Genomic DNA, 16694 nt, shown 5'->3' with positions numbered 1-16694 from the left:
ACATACAGCATTACACTCCGCAAGAGGACAGTTTCTTTCAGAAATGTGGCATTTTATCACAGATACACCATTTTTATGCCCAGTAGAGCTCCTTTTCTCCCAGAAATAGCACTGCTCTTAGGAAGAGCTCCCATTTTCTAACCAAAATGCTGCTTTACACTCCTCAAGATCACACTTACCCCCATCAAGATGGCAGTGTCAGAGAAATACCAGCTTCTGCCCCCAAAATGGGACTTTGGCTCTCCAAAACAAGACATTTTCTCCCAGAAATACCAGGACTCTTAGAAATACCTCACGTTTCATCTCAAGAATACTGCTTTCCACTCCTCAAGATCACACTGACTCCCATCACAATGGCCTTTTCTCCCACATACACCAGCTTTCTCCCAAATACACGACATTTTCTCCCACATACACCCGTTTTCTCCCAAAGATGGGACATATTCTCCCAGAAATGCCAGCTTATTCTTTAACAAACGGCCTTTTTTCCCCAAAATACCAGCCTTTTCCCTCTCTAGCATCTGTTTCCTCACCAATACCTGGCATTTTCTCCCAGAAACACCAGCTTTCTCACAGATACATCACCTTCCCCCCCCCACATCAGACCTCTTCTCCCAGAAATACCAGGACTCTGCTGAATATTTCCCATTTCCTCCGGAACATACAGCATTACACTCCGCAAGAGGACAGTTTCTTTCAGAAATGTGGCATTTTATCACAGATACACCATTTTTATGCCCAGTAGAGCTCCTTTTCTCCCAGAAATAGCACTGCTCTTAGGAAGAGCTCCCATTTTCTAACCAAAATGCTGCTTTACACTCCTCAAGATCACACTTACCCCCATCAAGATGGCAGTGTCACAGAAATACCAGCTTCTGCCCCCAAAATGGGACTTTGGCTCTCCAAAACAAGACATTTTCTCCCAGAAATACCAGGACTCTTAGAAATACCTCACGTTTCATCTCAAGAATACTGCTTTCCACTCCTCAAGATCACACTGACTCCCATCACAATGGCCTTTTCTCCCACATACACCAGCTTTCTCCCAAATACACGACATTTTCTCCCACATACACCCGTTTTCTCCCAAAGATGGGACATATTCTCCCAGAAATGCCAGCTTATTCTTTAAAAAACGGCCTTTTTTCCCCAAAATACCAGCCTTTTCCCTCTCTAGCATCTGTTTCCTCACCAATACCTGGCATTTTCTCCCAGAAACACCAGCTTTCTCACAGATACATCACCTTCCCCCCCCCACATCAGACCTCTTCTCCCAGAAATACCAGGACTCTGCTGAATATTTCCCATTTCCTCCGGAACATACAGCATTACACTCCGCAAGAGGACAGTTTCTTTCAGAAATGTGGCATTTTATCACAGATACACCATTTTTATGCCCAGTAGAGCTCCTTTTCTCCCAGAAATAGCACTGCTCTTAGGAAGAGCTCCCATTTTCTAACCAAAATGCTGCTTTACACTCCTCAAGATCACACTTACCCCCATCAAGATGGCAGTGTCACAGAAATACCAGCTTCTGCCCCCAAAATGGGACTTTGGCTCTCCAAAACAAGACATTTTCTCCCAGAAATACCAGGACTCTTAGAAATACCTCACGTTTCATCTCAAGAATACTGCTTTCCACTCCTCAAGATCACACTGACTCCCATCACAATGGCCTTTTCTCCCACATACACCAGCTTTCTCCCAAATACACGACATTTTCTCCCACATACACCCGTTTTCTCCCAAAGATGGGACATATTCTCCCAGAAATGCCAGCTTATTCTTTAAAAAACGGCCTTTTTTCCCCAAAATACCAGCCTTTTCCCTCTCTAGCATCTGTTTCCTCACCAATACCTGGCATTTTCTCCCAGAAACACCAGCTTTCTCACAGATACATCACCTTCCCCCCCCCACATCAGACCTCTTCTCCCAGAAATACCAGGACTCTGCTGAATATTTCCCATTTCCTCCGGAACATACAGCATTACACTCCGCAAGAGGACAGTTTCTTTCAGAAATGTGGCATTTTATCACAGATACACCATTTTTATGCCCAGTAGAGCTCCTTTTCTCCCAGAAATAGCACTGCTCTTAGGAAGAGCTCCCATTTTCTAACCAAAATGCTGCTTTACACTCCTCAAGATCACACTTACCCCCATCAAGATGGCAGTGTCACAGAAATACCAGCTTCTGCCCCCAAAATGGGACTTTGGCTCTCCAAAACAAGACATTTTCTCCCAGAAATACCAGGACTCTTAGAAATACCTCACGTTTCATCTCAAGAATACTGCTTTCCACTCCTCAAGATCACACTGACTCCCATCACAATGGCCTTTTCTCCCACATACACCAGCTTTCTCCCAAATACACGACATTTTCTCCCACATACACCCGTTTTCTCCCAAAGATGGGACATATTCTCCCAGAAATGCCAGCTTATTCTTTAACAAACGGCCTTTTTTCCCCAAAATACCAGCCTTTTCCCTCTCTAGCATCTGTTTCCTCACCAATACCTGGCATTTTCTCCCAGAAACACCAGCTTTCTCACAGATACATCACCTTCCCCCCCCCACATCAGACCTCTTCTCCCAGAAATACCAGGACTCTGCTGAATATTTCCCATTTCCTCCGGAACATACAGCATTACACTCCGCAAGAGGACAGTTTCTTTCAGAAATGTGGCATTTTATCACAGATACACCATTTTTATGCCCAGTAGAGCTCCTTTTCTCCCAGAAATAGCACTGCTCTTAGGAAGAGCTCCCATTTTCTAACCAAAATGCTGCTTTACACTCCTCAAGATCACACTTACCCCCATCAAGATGGCAGTGTCACAGAAATACCAGCTTCTGCCCCCAAAATGGGACTTTGGCTCTCCAAAACAAGACATTTTCTCCCAGAAATACCAGGACTCTTAGAAATACCTCACGTTTCATCTCAAGAATACTGCTTTCCACTCCTCAAGATCACACTGACTCCCATCACAATGGCCTTTTCTCCCACATACACCAGCTTTCTCCCAAATACACGACATTTTCTCCCACATACACCCGTTTTCTCCCAAAGATGGGACATATTCTCCCAGAAATGCCAGCTTATTCTTTAACAAACGGCCTTTTTTCCCCAAAATACCAGCCTTTTCCCTCTCTAGCATCTGTTTCCTCACCAATACCTGGCATTTTCTCCCAGAAACACCAGCTTTCTCACAGATACATCACCTTCCCCCCCCCACATCAGACCTCTTCTCCCAGAAATACCAGGACTCTGCTGAATATTTCCCATTTCCTCCGGAACATACAGCATTACACTCCGCAAGAGGACAGTTTCTTTCAGAAATGTGGCATTTTATCACAGATACACCATTTTTATGCCCAGTAGAGCTCCTTTTCTCCCAGAAATAGCACTGCTCTTAGGAAGAGCTCCCATTTTCTAACCAAAATGCTGCTTTACACTCCTCAAGATCACACTTACCCCCATCAAGATGGCAGTGTCACAGAAATACCAGCTTCTGCCCCCAAAATGGGACTTTGGCTCTCCAAAACAAGACATTTTCTCCCAGAAATACCAGGACTCTTAGAAATACCTCACGTTTCATCTCAAGAATACTGCTTTCCACTCCTCAAGATCACACTGACTCCCATCACAATGGCCTTTTCTCCCACATACACCAGCTTTCTCCCAAATACACGACATTTTCTCCCACATACACCCGTTTTCTCCCAAAGATGGGACATATTCTCCCAGAAATGCCAGCTTATTCTTTAAAAAACGGCCTTTTTTCCCCAAAATACCAGCCTTTTCCCTCTCTAGCATCTGTTTCCTCACCAATACCTGGCATTTTCTCCCAGAAACACCAGCTTTCTCACAGATACATCACCTTCCCCCCCCCACATCAGACCTCTTCTCCCAGAAATACCAGGACTCTGCTGAATATTTCCCATTTCCTCCGGAACATACAGCATTACACTCCGCAAGAGGACAGTTTCTTTCAGAAATGTGGCATTTTATCACAGATACACCATTTTTATGCCCAGTAGAGCTCCTTTTCTCCCAGAAATAGCACTGCTCTTAGGAAGAGCTCCCATTTTCTAACCAAAATGCTGCTTTACACTCCTCAAGATCACACTTACCCCCATCAAGATGGCAGTGTCAGAGAAATACCAGCTTCTGCCCCCAAAATGGGACTTTGGCTCTCCAAAACAAGACATTTTCTCCCAGAAATACCAGGACTCTTAGAAATACCTCACGTTTCATCTCAAGAATACTGCTTTCCACTCCTCAAGATCACACTGACTCCCATCACAATGGCCTTTTCTCCCACATACACCAGCTTTCTCCCAAATACACGACATTTTCTCCCACATACACCCGTTTTCTCCCAAAGATGGGACATATTCTCCCAGAAATGCCAGCTTATTCTTTAAAAAACGGCCTTTTTTCCCCAAAATACCAGCCTTTTCCCTCTCTAGCATCTGTTTCCTCACCAATACCTGGCATTTTCTCCCAGAAACACCAGCTTTCTCACAGATACATCACCTTCCCCCCCCCACATCAGACCTCTTCTCCCAGAAATACCAGGACTCTGCTGAATATTTCCCATTTCCTCCGGAACATACAGCATTACACTCCGCAAGAGGACAGTTTCTTTCAGAAATGTGGCATTTTATCACAGATACACCATTTTTATGCCCAGTAGAGCTCCTTTTCTCCCAGAAATAGCACTGCTCTTAGGAAGAGCTCCCATTTTCTAACCAAAATGCTGCTTTACACTCCTCAAGATCACACTTACCCCCATCAAGATGGCAGTGTCACAGAAATACCAGCTTCTGCCCCCAAAATGGGACTTTGGCTCTCCAAAACAAGACATTTTCTCCCAGAAATACCAGGACTCTTAGAAATACCTCACGTTTCATCTCAAGAATACTGCTTTCCACTCCTCAAGATCACACTGACTCCCATCACAATGGCCTTTTCTCCCACATACACCAGCTTTCTCCCAAATACACGACATTTTCTCCCACATACACCCGTTTTCTCCCAAAGATGGGACATATTCTCCCAGAAATGCCAGCTTATTCTTTAACAAACGGCCTTTTTTCCCCAAAATACCAGCCTTTTCCCTCTCTAGCATCTGTTTCCTCACCAATACCTGGCATTTTCTCCCAGAAACACCAGCTTTCTCACAGATACATCACCTTCCCCCCCCCACATCAGACCTCTTCTCCCAGAAATACCAGGACTCTGCTGAATATTTCCCATTTCCTCCGGAACATACAGCATTACACTCCGCAAGAGGACAGTTTCTTTCAGAAATGTGGCATTTTATCACAGATACACCATTTTTATGCCCAGTAGAGCTCCTTTTCTCCCAGAAATAGCACTGCTCTTAGGAAGAGCTCCCATTTTCTAACCAAAATGCTGCTTTACACTCCTCAAGATCACACTTACCCCCATCAAGATGGCAGTGTCACAGAAATACCAGCTTCTGCCCCCAAAATGGGACTTTGGCTCTCCAAAACAAGACATTTTCTCCCAGAAATACCAGGACTCTTAGAAATACCTCACGTTTCATCTCAAGAATACTGCTTTCCACTCCTCAAGATCACACTGACTCCCATCACAATGGCCTTTTCTCCCACATACACCAGCTTTCTCCCAAATACACGACATTTTCTCCCACATACACCCGTTTTCTCCCAAAGATGGGACATATTCTCCCAGAAATGCCAGCTTATTCTTTAAAAAACGGCCTTTTTTCCCCAAAATACCAGCCTTTTCCCTCTCTAGCATCTGTTTCCTCACCAATACCTGGCATTTTCTCCCAGAAACACCAGCTTTCTCACAGATACATCACCTTCCCCCCCCCACATCAGACCTCTTCTCCCAGAAATACCAGGACTCTGCTGAATATTTCCCATTTCCTCCGGAACATACAGCATTACACTCCGCAAGAGGACAGTTTCTTTCAGAAATGTGGCATTTTATCACAGATACACCATTTTTATGCCCAGTAGAGCTCCTTTTCTCCCAGAAATAGCACTGCTCTTAGGAAGAGCTCCCATTTTCTAACCAAAATGCTGCTTTACACTCCTCAAGATCACACTTACCCCCATCAAGATGGCAGTGTCACAGAAATACCAGCTTCTGCCCCCAAAATGGGACTTTGGCTCTCCAAAACAAGACATTTTCTCCCAGAAATACCAGGACTCTTAGAAATACCTCACGTTTCATCTCAAGAATACTGCTTTCCACTCCTCAAGATCACACTGACTCCCATCACAATGGCCTTTTCTCCCACATACACCAGCTTTCTCCCAAATACACGACATTTTCTCCCACATACACCCGTTTTCTCCCAAAGATGGGACATATTCTCCCAGAAATGCCAGCTTATTCTTTAAAAAACGGCCTTTTTTCCCCAAAATACCAGCCTTTTCCCTCTCTAGCATCTGTTTCCTCACCAATACCTGGCATTTTCTCCCAGAAACACCAGCTTTCTCACAGATACATCACCTTCCCCCCCCCACATCAGACCTCTTCTCCCAGAAATACCAGGACTCTGCTGAATATTTCCCATTTCCTCCGGAACATACAGCATTACACTCCGCAAGAGGACAGTTTCTTTCAGAAATGTGGCATTTTATCACAGATACACCATTTTTATGCCCAGTAGAGCTCCTTTTCTCCCAGAAATAGCACTGCTCTTAGGAAGAGCTCCCATTTTCTAACCAAAATGCTGCTTTACACTCCTCAAGATCACACTTACCCCCATCAAGATGGCAGTGTCACAGAAATACCAGCTTCTGCCCCCAAAATGGGACTTTGGCTCTCCAAAACAAGACATTTTCTCCCAGAAATACCAGGACTCTTAGAAATACCTCACGTTTCATCTCAAGAATACTGCTTTCCACTCCTCAAGATCACACTGACTCCCATCACAATGGCCTTTTCTCCCACATACACCAGCTTTCTCCCAAATACACGACATTTTCTCCCACATACACCCGTTTTCTCCCAAAGATGGGACATATTCTCCCAGAAATGCCAGCTTATTCTTTAACAAACGGCCTTTTTTCCCCAAAATACCAGCCTTTTCCCTCTCTAGCATCTGTTTCCTCACCAATACCTGGCATTTTCTCCCAGAAACACCAGCTTTCTCACAGATACATCACCTTCCCCCCCCCACATCAGACCTCTTCTCCCAGAAATACCAGGACTCTGCTGAATATTTCCCATTTCCTCCGGAACATACAGCATTACACTCCGCAAGAGGACAGTTTCTTTCAGAAATGTGGCATTTTATCACAGATACACCATTTTTATGCCCAGTAGAGCACCTTTTTTTTCTAACAGAAATAGCACTGCTCTTAGGAAGAGCTCCCATTTTCTAACCAAAATGCTGCTTTACACTCCTCAAGATCACACTTACCCCCATCAAGATGGCAGTGTCACAGAAATACCAGCTTCTGCCCCCAAAATGGGACTTTGGCTCTCCAAAACAAGACATTTTCTCCCAGAAATACCAGGACTCTTAGAAATACCTCACGTTTCATCTCAAGAATACTGCTTTCCACTCCTCAAGATCACACTGACTCCCATCACAATGGCCTTTTCTCCCACATACACCAGCTTTCTCCCAAATACACGACATTTTCTCCCACATACACCCGTTTTCTCCCAAAGATGGGACATATTCTCCCAGAAATGCCAGCTTATTCTTTAAAAAACGGCCTTTTTTCCCCAAAATACCAGCCTTTTCCCTCTCTAGCATCTGTTTCCTCACCAATACCTGGCATTTTCTCCCAGAAACACCAGCTTTCTCACAGATACATCACCTTCCCCCCCCCACATCAGACCTCTTCTCCCAGAAATACCAGGACTCTGCTGAATATTTCCCATTTCCTCCGGAACATACAGCATTACACTCCGCAAGAGGACAGTTTCTTTCAGAAATGTGGCATTTTATCACAGATACACCATTTTTATGCCCAGTAGAGCACCTTTTTTTTCTAACAGAAATAGCACTGCTCTTAGGAAGAGCTCCCATTTTCTAACCAAAATGCTGCTTTACACTCCTCAAGATCACACTTACCCCCATCAAGATGGCAGTGTCAGAGAAATACCAGCTTCTGCCCCCAAAATGGGACTTTGGCTCTCCAAAACAAGACATTTTCTCCCAGAAATACCAGGACTCTTAGAAATACCTCACGTTTCATCTCAAGAATACTGCTTTCCACTCCTCAAGATCACACTGACTCCCATCACAATGGCCTTTTCTCCCACATACACCAGCTTTCTCCCAAATACACGACATTTTCTCCCACATACACCCGTTTTCTCCCAAAGATGGGACATATTCTCCCAGAAATGCCAGCTTATTCTTTAAAAAACGGCCTTTTTTCCCCAAAATACCAGCCTTTTCCCTCTCTAGCATCTGTTTCCTCACCAATACCTGGCATTTTCTCCCAGAAACACCAGCTTTCTCACAGATACATCACCTTCCCCCCCCCCACATCAGACCTCTTCTCCCAGAAATACCAGGACTCTGCTGAATATTTCCCATTTCCTCCGGAACATACAGCATTACACTCCGCAAGAGGACAGTTTCTTTCAGAAATGTGGCATTTTATCACAGATACACCATTTTTATGCCCAGTAGAGCACCTTTTTTTTCTAACAGAAATAGCACTGCTCTTAGGAAGAGCTCCCATTTTCTAACCAAAATGCTGCTTTACACTCCTCAAGATCACACTTACCCCCATCAAGATGGCAGTGTCACAGAAATACCAGCTTCTGCCCCCAAAATGGGACTTTGGCTCTCCAAAACAAGACATTTTCTCCCAGAAATACCAGGACTCTTAGAAATACCTCACGTTTCATCTCAAGAATACTGCTTTCCACTCCTCAAGATCACACTGACTCCCATCACAATGGCCTTTTCTCCCACATACACCAGCTTTCTCCCAAATACACGACATTTTCTCCCACATACACCCGTTTTCTCCCAAAGATGGGACATATTCTCCCAGAAATGCCAGCTTATTCTTTAAAAAACGGCCTTTTTTTCCCAAAATACCAGCTTTCTCACAAACACCTGTCATTTTCCAACCAAGTCTGCTACTATCTCCCAGAAACAGCCGGTTTCCGAGAAATACCTGACGTTTGCTCTCCCAAATACTACTTGACACTCCTCCAGAGGACATTGTCTCCCCTATTTACCACGTTGTCTCCCCAAGAGACCACTTGGCACACCAAAAAGACCACCGTTGCTCTCCAGTACAAGATCTTCTTTCCCACCGGTTCCCACTTTTCTCCCCCAGCTATGTCATTTCCTCCCAGAAATGCCACTTTTCCCTTGGAAATTTCACCTTCTCTTCCAAAAAGAGGAGATTTGCTCCCAGAAATACCCCTTCTCTTACAACTGCCACACGCTTTCTCCCCAAAAAGCCTCCATGACAATGCCAAATGGGACACTTGCAGCCAAGAAGAGGACACCTTCTCTCAGAAAGACCACTTTTCTCCCCAAGAGAGGAGATTTTCTCCCAATTGGATGACATTTGCTGTAAGAAAGACCTGTTTTCTTCCCTCAAGAGGACATTGTCTTTCCCACTGAGGACATTTTCTCCCAGAAGTGCCGCTACTCTGTGAAACACCTCCATTTCCTCCCAAATCTACTCCATGACACGCCTCAGGATGACACTTACTCCCCGATTTGGGGCATTTTCTCCCAGAAATACCACTTCTCTCCCAAAGGGATGGCCTTTTCCCTCTCTAGCATCTGTTTCCTCACCAATACCTGGCATTTTCTCCCAGAAACACCAGCTTTCTCACAGATACATCACCTTCCCCCCCCCACATCAGACCTCTTCTCCCAGAAATACCAGGACTCTGCTGAATATTTCCCATTTCCTCCGGAACATACAGCATTACACTCCGCAAGAGGACAGTTTCTTTCAGAAATGTGGCATTTTATCACAGATACACCATTTTTATGCCCAGTAGAGCTCCTTTTCTCCCAGAAATAGCACTGCTCTTAGGAAGAGCTCCCATTTTCTAACCAAAATGCTGCTTTACACTCCTCAAGATCACACTTACCCCCATCAAGATGGCAGTGTCACAGAAATACCAGCTTCTGCCCCCAAAATGGGACTTTGGCTCTCCAAAACAAGACATTTTCTCCCAGAAATACCAGGACTCTTAGAAATACCTCACGTTTCATCTCAAGAATACTGCTTTCCACTCCTCAAGATCACACTGACTCCCATCACAATGGCCTTTTCTCCCACATACACCAGCTTTCTCCCAAATACACGACATTTTCTCCCACATACACCCGTTTTCTCCCAAAGATGGGACATATTCTCCCAGAAATGCCAGCTTATTCTTTAAAAAACGGCCTTTTTTCCCCAAAATACCAGCTTTCTCACAAACACCTGTCATTTTCCAACCAAGTCTGCTACTATCTCCCAGAAACAGCCGGTTTCCGAGAAATACCTGACGTTTGCTCTCCCAAATACTACTTGACACTCCTCCAGAGGACATTGTCTCCCCTATTTACCACGTTGTCTCCCCAAGAGACCACTTGGCACACCAAAAAGACCACCGTTGCTCTCCAGTACAAGATCTTCTTTCCCACCGGTTCCCACTTTTCTCCCCCAGCTATGTCATTTCCTCCCAGAAATGCCACTTTTCCCTTGGAAATTTCACCTTCTCTTCCAAAAAGAGGAGATTTGCTCCCAGAAATACCCCTTCTCTTACAACTGCCACACGCTTTCTCCCCAAAAAGCCTCCATGACAATGCCAAATGGGACACTTGCAGCCAAGAAGAGGACACCTTCTCTCAGAAAGACCACTTTTCTCCCCAAGAGAGGAGATTTTCTCCCAATTGGATGACATTTGCTGTAAGAAAGACCTGTTTTCTTCCCTCAAGAGGACATTGTCTTTCCCACTGAGGACATTTTCTCCCAGAAGTGCCGCTACTCTGTGAAACACCTCCATTTCCTCCCAAATCTACTCCATGACACGCCTCAGGATGACACTTACTCCGCGATTTGGGGCATTTTCTCCCAGAAATACCACTTCTCTCCCAAAGGGATGGCCTTTTCCCTCTCTAGCATCTGTTTCCTCACCAATACCTGGCATTTTCTCCCAGAAACACCAGCTTTCTCACAGATACATCACCTTCCCCCCCCCACATCAGACCTCTTCTCCCAGAAATACCAGGACTCTGCTGAATATTTCCCATTTCCTCCGGAACATACAGCATTACACTCCGCAAGAGGACAGTTTCTTTCAGAAATGTGGCATTTTATCACAGATACACCATTTTTATGCCCAGTAGAGCTCCTTTTCTCCCAGAAATAGCACTGCTCTTAGGAAGAGCTCCCATTTTCTAACCAAAATGCTGCTTTACACTCCTCAAGATCACACTTACCCCCATCAAGATGGCAGTGTCACAGAAATACCAGCTTCTGCCCCCAAAATGGGACTTTGGCTCTCCAAAACAAGACATTTTCTCCCAGAAATACCAGGACTCTTAGAAATACCTCACGTTTCATCTCAAGAATACTGCTTTCCACTCCTCAAGATCACACTGACCCCCATCACAATGGCCTTTTCTCCCACATACACCAGCTTTCTCCCAAATACACGACATTTTCTCCCACATACACCCGTTTTCTCCCAAAGATGGGACATATTCTCCCAGAAATGCCAGCTTATTCTTTAAAAAACGGCCTTTTTTTCCCAAAATACCAGCTTTCTCACAAACACCTGTCATTTTCCAACCAAGTCTGCTACTATCTCCCAGAAACAGCCGGTTTCCGAGAAATACCTGACGTTTGCTCTCCCAAATACTACTTGACACTCCTCCAGAGGACATTGTCTCCCCTATTTACCACGTTGTCTCCCCAAGAGACCACTTGGCACACCAAAAAGACCACCGTTGCTCTCCAGTACAAGATCTTCTTTCCCACCGGTTCCCACTTTTCTCCCCCAGCTATGTCATTTCCTCCCAGAAATGCCACTTTTCCCTTGGAAATTTCACCTTCTCTTCCAAAAAGAGGAGATTTGCTCCCAGAAATACCCCTTCTCTTACAACTGCCACACGCTTTCTCCCCAAAAAGCCTCCATGACAATGCCAAATGGGACACTTGCAGCCAAGAAGAGGACACCTTCTCTCAGAAAGACCACTTTTCTCCCCAAGAGAGGAGATTTTCTCCCAATTGGATGACATTTGCTGTAAGAAAGACCTGTTTTCTTCCCTCAAGAGGACATTGTCTTTCCCACTGAGGACATTTTCTCCCAGAAGTGCCGCTACTCTGTGAAACACCTCCATTTCCTCCCAAATCTACTCCATGACACGCCTCAGGATGACACTTACTCCCCGATTTGGGGCATTTTCTCCCAGAAATACCACTTCTCTCCCAAAGGGATGGCCTTTTCCCTCTCTAGCATCTGTTTCCTCACCAATACCTGGCATTTTCTCCCAGAAACACCAGCTTTCTCACAGATACATCACCTTCCCCCCCCCACATCAGACCTCTTCTCCCAGAAATACCAGGACTCTGCTGAATATTTCCCATTTCCTCCGGAACATACAGCATTACACTCCGCAAGAGGACAGTTTCTTTCAGAAATGTGGCATTTTATCACAGATACACCATTTTTATGCCCAGTAGAGCTCCTTTTCTCCCAGAAATAGCACTGCTCTTAGGAAGAGCTCCCATTTTCTAACCAAAATGCTGCTTTACACTCCTCAAGATCACACTTACCCCCATCAAGATGGCAGTGTCAGAGAAATACCAGCTTCTGCCCCCAAAATGGGACTTTGGCTCTCCAAAACAAGACATTTTCTCCCAGAAATACCAGGACTCTTAGAAATACCTCACGTTTCATCTCAAGAATACTGCTTTCCACTCCTCAAGATCACACTGACTCCCATCACAATGGCCTTTTCTCCCACATACACCAGCTTTCTCCCAAATACACGACATTTTCTCCCACATACACCCGTTTTCTCCCAAAGATGGGACATATTCTCCCAGAAATGCCAGCTTATTCTTTAAAAAACGGCCTTTTTTCCCCAAAATACCAGCCTTTTCCCTCTCTAGCATCTGTTTCCTCACCAATACCTGGCATTTTCTCCCAGAAACACCAGCTTTCTCACAGATACATCACCTTCCCCCCCCCACATCAGACCTCTTCTCCCAGAAATACCAGGACTCTGCTGAATATTTCCCATTTCCTCCGGAACATACAGCATTACACTCCGCAAGAGGACAGTTTCTTTCAGAAATGTGGCATTTTATCACAGATACACCATTTTTATGCCCAGTAGAGCTCCTTTTCTCCCAGAAATAGCACTGCTCTTAGGAAGAGCTCCCATTTTCTAACCAAAATGCTGCTTTACACTCCTCAAGATCACACTTACCCCCATCAAGATGGCAGTGTCACAGAAATACCAGCTTCTGCCCCCAAAATGGGACTTTGGCTCTCCAAAACAAGACATTTTCTCCCAGAAATACCAGGACTCTTAGAAATACCTCACGTTTCATCTCAAGAATACTGCTTTCCACTCCTCAAGATCACACTGACTCCCATCACAATGGCCTTTTCTCCCACATACACCAGCTTTCTCCCAAATACACGACATTTTCTCCCACATACACCCGTTTTCTCCCAAAGATGGGACATATTCTCCCAGAAATGCCAGCTTATTCTTTAACAAACGGCCTTTTTTCCCCAAAATACCAGCCTTTTCCCTCTCTAGCATCTGTTTCCTCACCAATACCTGGCATTTTCTCCCAGAAACACCAGCTTTCTCACAGATACATCACCTTCCCCCCCCCACATCAGACCTCTTCTCCCAGAAATACCAGGACTCTGCTGAATATTTCCCATTTCCTCCGGAACATACAGCATTACACTCCGCAAGAGGACAGTTTCTTTCAGAAATGTGGCATTTTATCACAGATACACCATTTTTATGCCCAGTAGAGCTCCTTTTCTCCCAGAAATAGCACTGCTCTTAGGAAGAGCTCCCATTTTCTAACCAAAATGCTGCTTTACACTCCTCAAGATCACACTTACCCCCATCAAGATGGCAGTGTCAGAGAAATACCAGCTTCTGCCCCCAAAATGGGACTTTGGCTCTCCAAAACAAGACATTTTCTCCCAGAAATACCAGGACTCTTAGAAATACCTCACGTTTCATCTCAAGAATACTGCTTTCCACTCCTCAAGATCACACTGACTCCCATCACAATGGCCTTTTCTCCCACATACACCAGCTTTCTCCCAAATACACGACATTTTCTCCCACATACACCCGTTTTCTCCCAAAGATGGGACATATTCTCCCAGAAATGCCAGCTTATTCTTTAACAAACGGCCTTTTTTTCCCAAAATACCAGCTTTCTCACAAACACCTGTCATTTTCCAACCAAGTTTGCTACTATCTCCCAGAAACAGCCGGTTTCCTAGAAGTACCTGACGTTTGCTCTCCCAAATACTACTTGACACTCCTCCAGAGGACATTGTCTCCCCTATTTACCACGTTGTCTCCCCAAGAGACCACTTGGCACACCAAAAAGACCACCGTTGCTCTCCAGTACAAGATCTTCTTTCCCACCGGTTCCCACTTTTCTCCCCCAGCTATGTCATTTCCTCCCAGAAATGCCACTTTTCCCTTGGAAATTTCACCTTCTCTTCCAAAAAGAGGAGATTTGCTCCCAGAAATACCCCTTCTCTTACAACTGCCACACGCTTTCTCCCCAAAAAGCCTCCATGACAATGCCAAATGGGACACTTGCAGCCAAGAAGAGGACACCTTCTCTCAGAAAGACCACTTTTCTCCCCAAGAGAGGAGATTTTCTCCCAATTGGATGACATTTGCTGTAAGAAAGACCTGTTTTCTTCCCTCAAGAGGACATTGTCTTTCCCACTGAGGACATTTTCTCCCAGAAGTGCCGCTACTCTGTGAAACACCTCCATTTCCTCCCAAATCTACTCCATGACACGCCTCAGGATGACACTTACTCCCCGATTTGGGGCATTTTCTCCCAGAAATACCACTTCTCTCCCAAAGGGATGGCCTTTTCCCTCTCTAGCATCTGTTTCCTCACCAGTACCTGGCATTTTCTCCCAGAAACACCAGCTTTCTCACAGATACATCACCTTCCCCCCCCCACATCAGACCTCTTCTCCCAGAAATACCAGGACTCTGCTGAATATTTCCCATTTCCTCCGGAACATACAGCATTACACTCCGCAAGAGGACAGTTTCTTTCAGAAATGTGGCATTTTATCACAGATACACCATTTTTATGCCCAGTAGAGCTCCTTTTCTCCCAGAAATAGCACTGCTCTTAGGAAGAGCTCCCATTTTCTAACCAAAATGCTGCTTTACACTCCTCAAGATCACACTTACCCCCATCAAGATGGCAGTGTCACAGAAATACCAGCTTCTGCCCCCAAAATGGGACTTTGGCTCTCCAAAACAAGACATTTTCTCCCAGAAATACCAGGACTCTTAGAAATACCTCACGTTTCATCTCAAGAATACTGCTTTCCACTCCTCAAGATCACACTGACTCCCATCACAATGGCCTTTTCTCCCACATACACCAGCTTTCTCCCAAATACACGACATTTTCTCCCACATACACCCGTTTTCTCCCAAAGATGGGACATATTCTCCCAGAAATGCCAGCTTATTCTTTAAAAAACGGCCTTTTTTCCCCAAAATACCAGCCTTTTCCCTCTCTAGCATCTGTTTCCTCACCAGTACCTGGCATTTTCTCCCAGAAACACCAGCTTTCTCACAGATACATCACCTTCCCCCCCCCACATCAGACCTCTTCTCCCAGAAATACCAGGACTCTGCTGAATATTTCCCATTTCCTCCGGAACATACAGCATTACACTCCGCAAGAGGACAGTTTCTTTCAGAAATGTGGCATTTTATCACAGATACACCATTTTTATGCCCAGTAGAGCACCTTTTTTTTCTAACAGAAATAGCACTGCTCTTAGGAAGAGCTCCCATTTTCTAACCAAAATGCTGCTTTACACTCCTCAAGATCACACTTACCCCCATCAAGATGGCAGTGTCACAGAAATACCAGCTTCTGCCCCCAAAATGGGACTTTGGCTCTCCAAAACAAGACATTTTCTCCCAGAAATACCAGGACTCTTAGAAATACCTCACGTTTCATCTCAAGAATACTGCTTTCCACTCCTCAAGATCACACTGACTCCCATCACAATGGCCTTTTCTCCCACATACACCAGCTTTCTCCCAAATACACGACATTTTCTCCCACATACACCCGTTTTCTCCCAAAGATGGGACATATTCTCCCAGAAATGCCAGCTTATTCTTTAAAAAACGGCCTTTTTTCCCCAAAATACCAGCCTTTTCCCTCTCTAGCATCTGTTTCCTCACCAGTACCTGGCATTTTCTCCCAGAAACACCAGCTTTCTCACAGATACATCACCTTCCCCCCCCCACATCAGACCTCTTCTCCCAGAAATACCAGGACTCTGCTGAATATTTCCCATTTCCTCCGGAACATACAGCATTACACTCCGCAAGAGGACAGTTTCTTTCAGAAATGTGGCATTTTATCACAGATACACCATTTTTATGCCCAGTAGAGCTCCTTTTCTCCCAGAAATAGCACTGCTCT

Source organism: Phasianus colchicus, chromosome 19, assembly GCF_987193195.1.
Source record: "Phasianus colchicus chromosome 19, bPhaCol1.hap1.1, whole genome shotgun sequence".
Classification (NCBI taxonomy): domain Eukaryota; kingdom Metazoa; phylum Chordata; class Aves; order Galliformes; family Phasianidae; genus Phasianus; species Phasianus colchicus.
Note: the sequence above shows the minus strand (reverse complement) of the source record.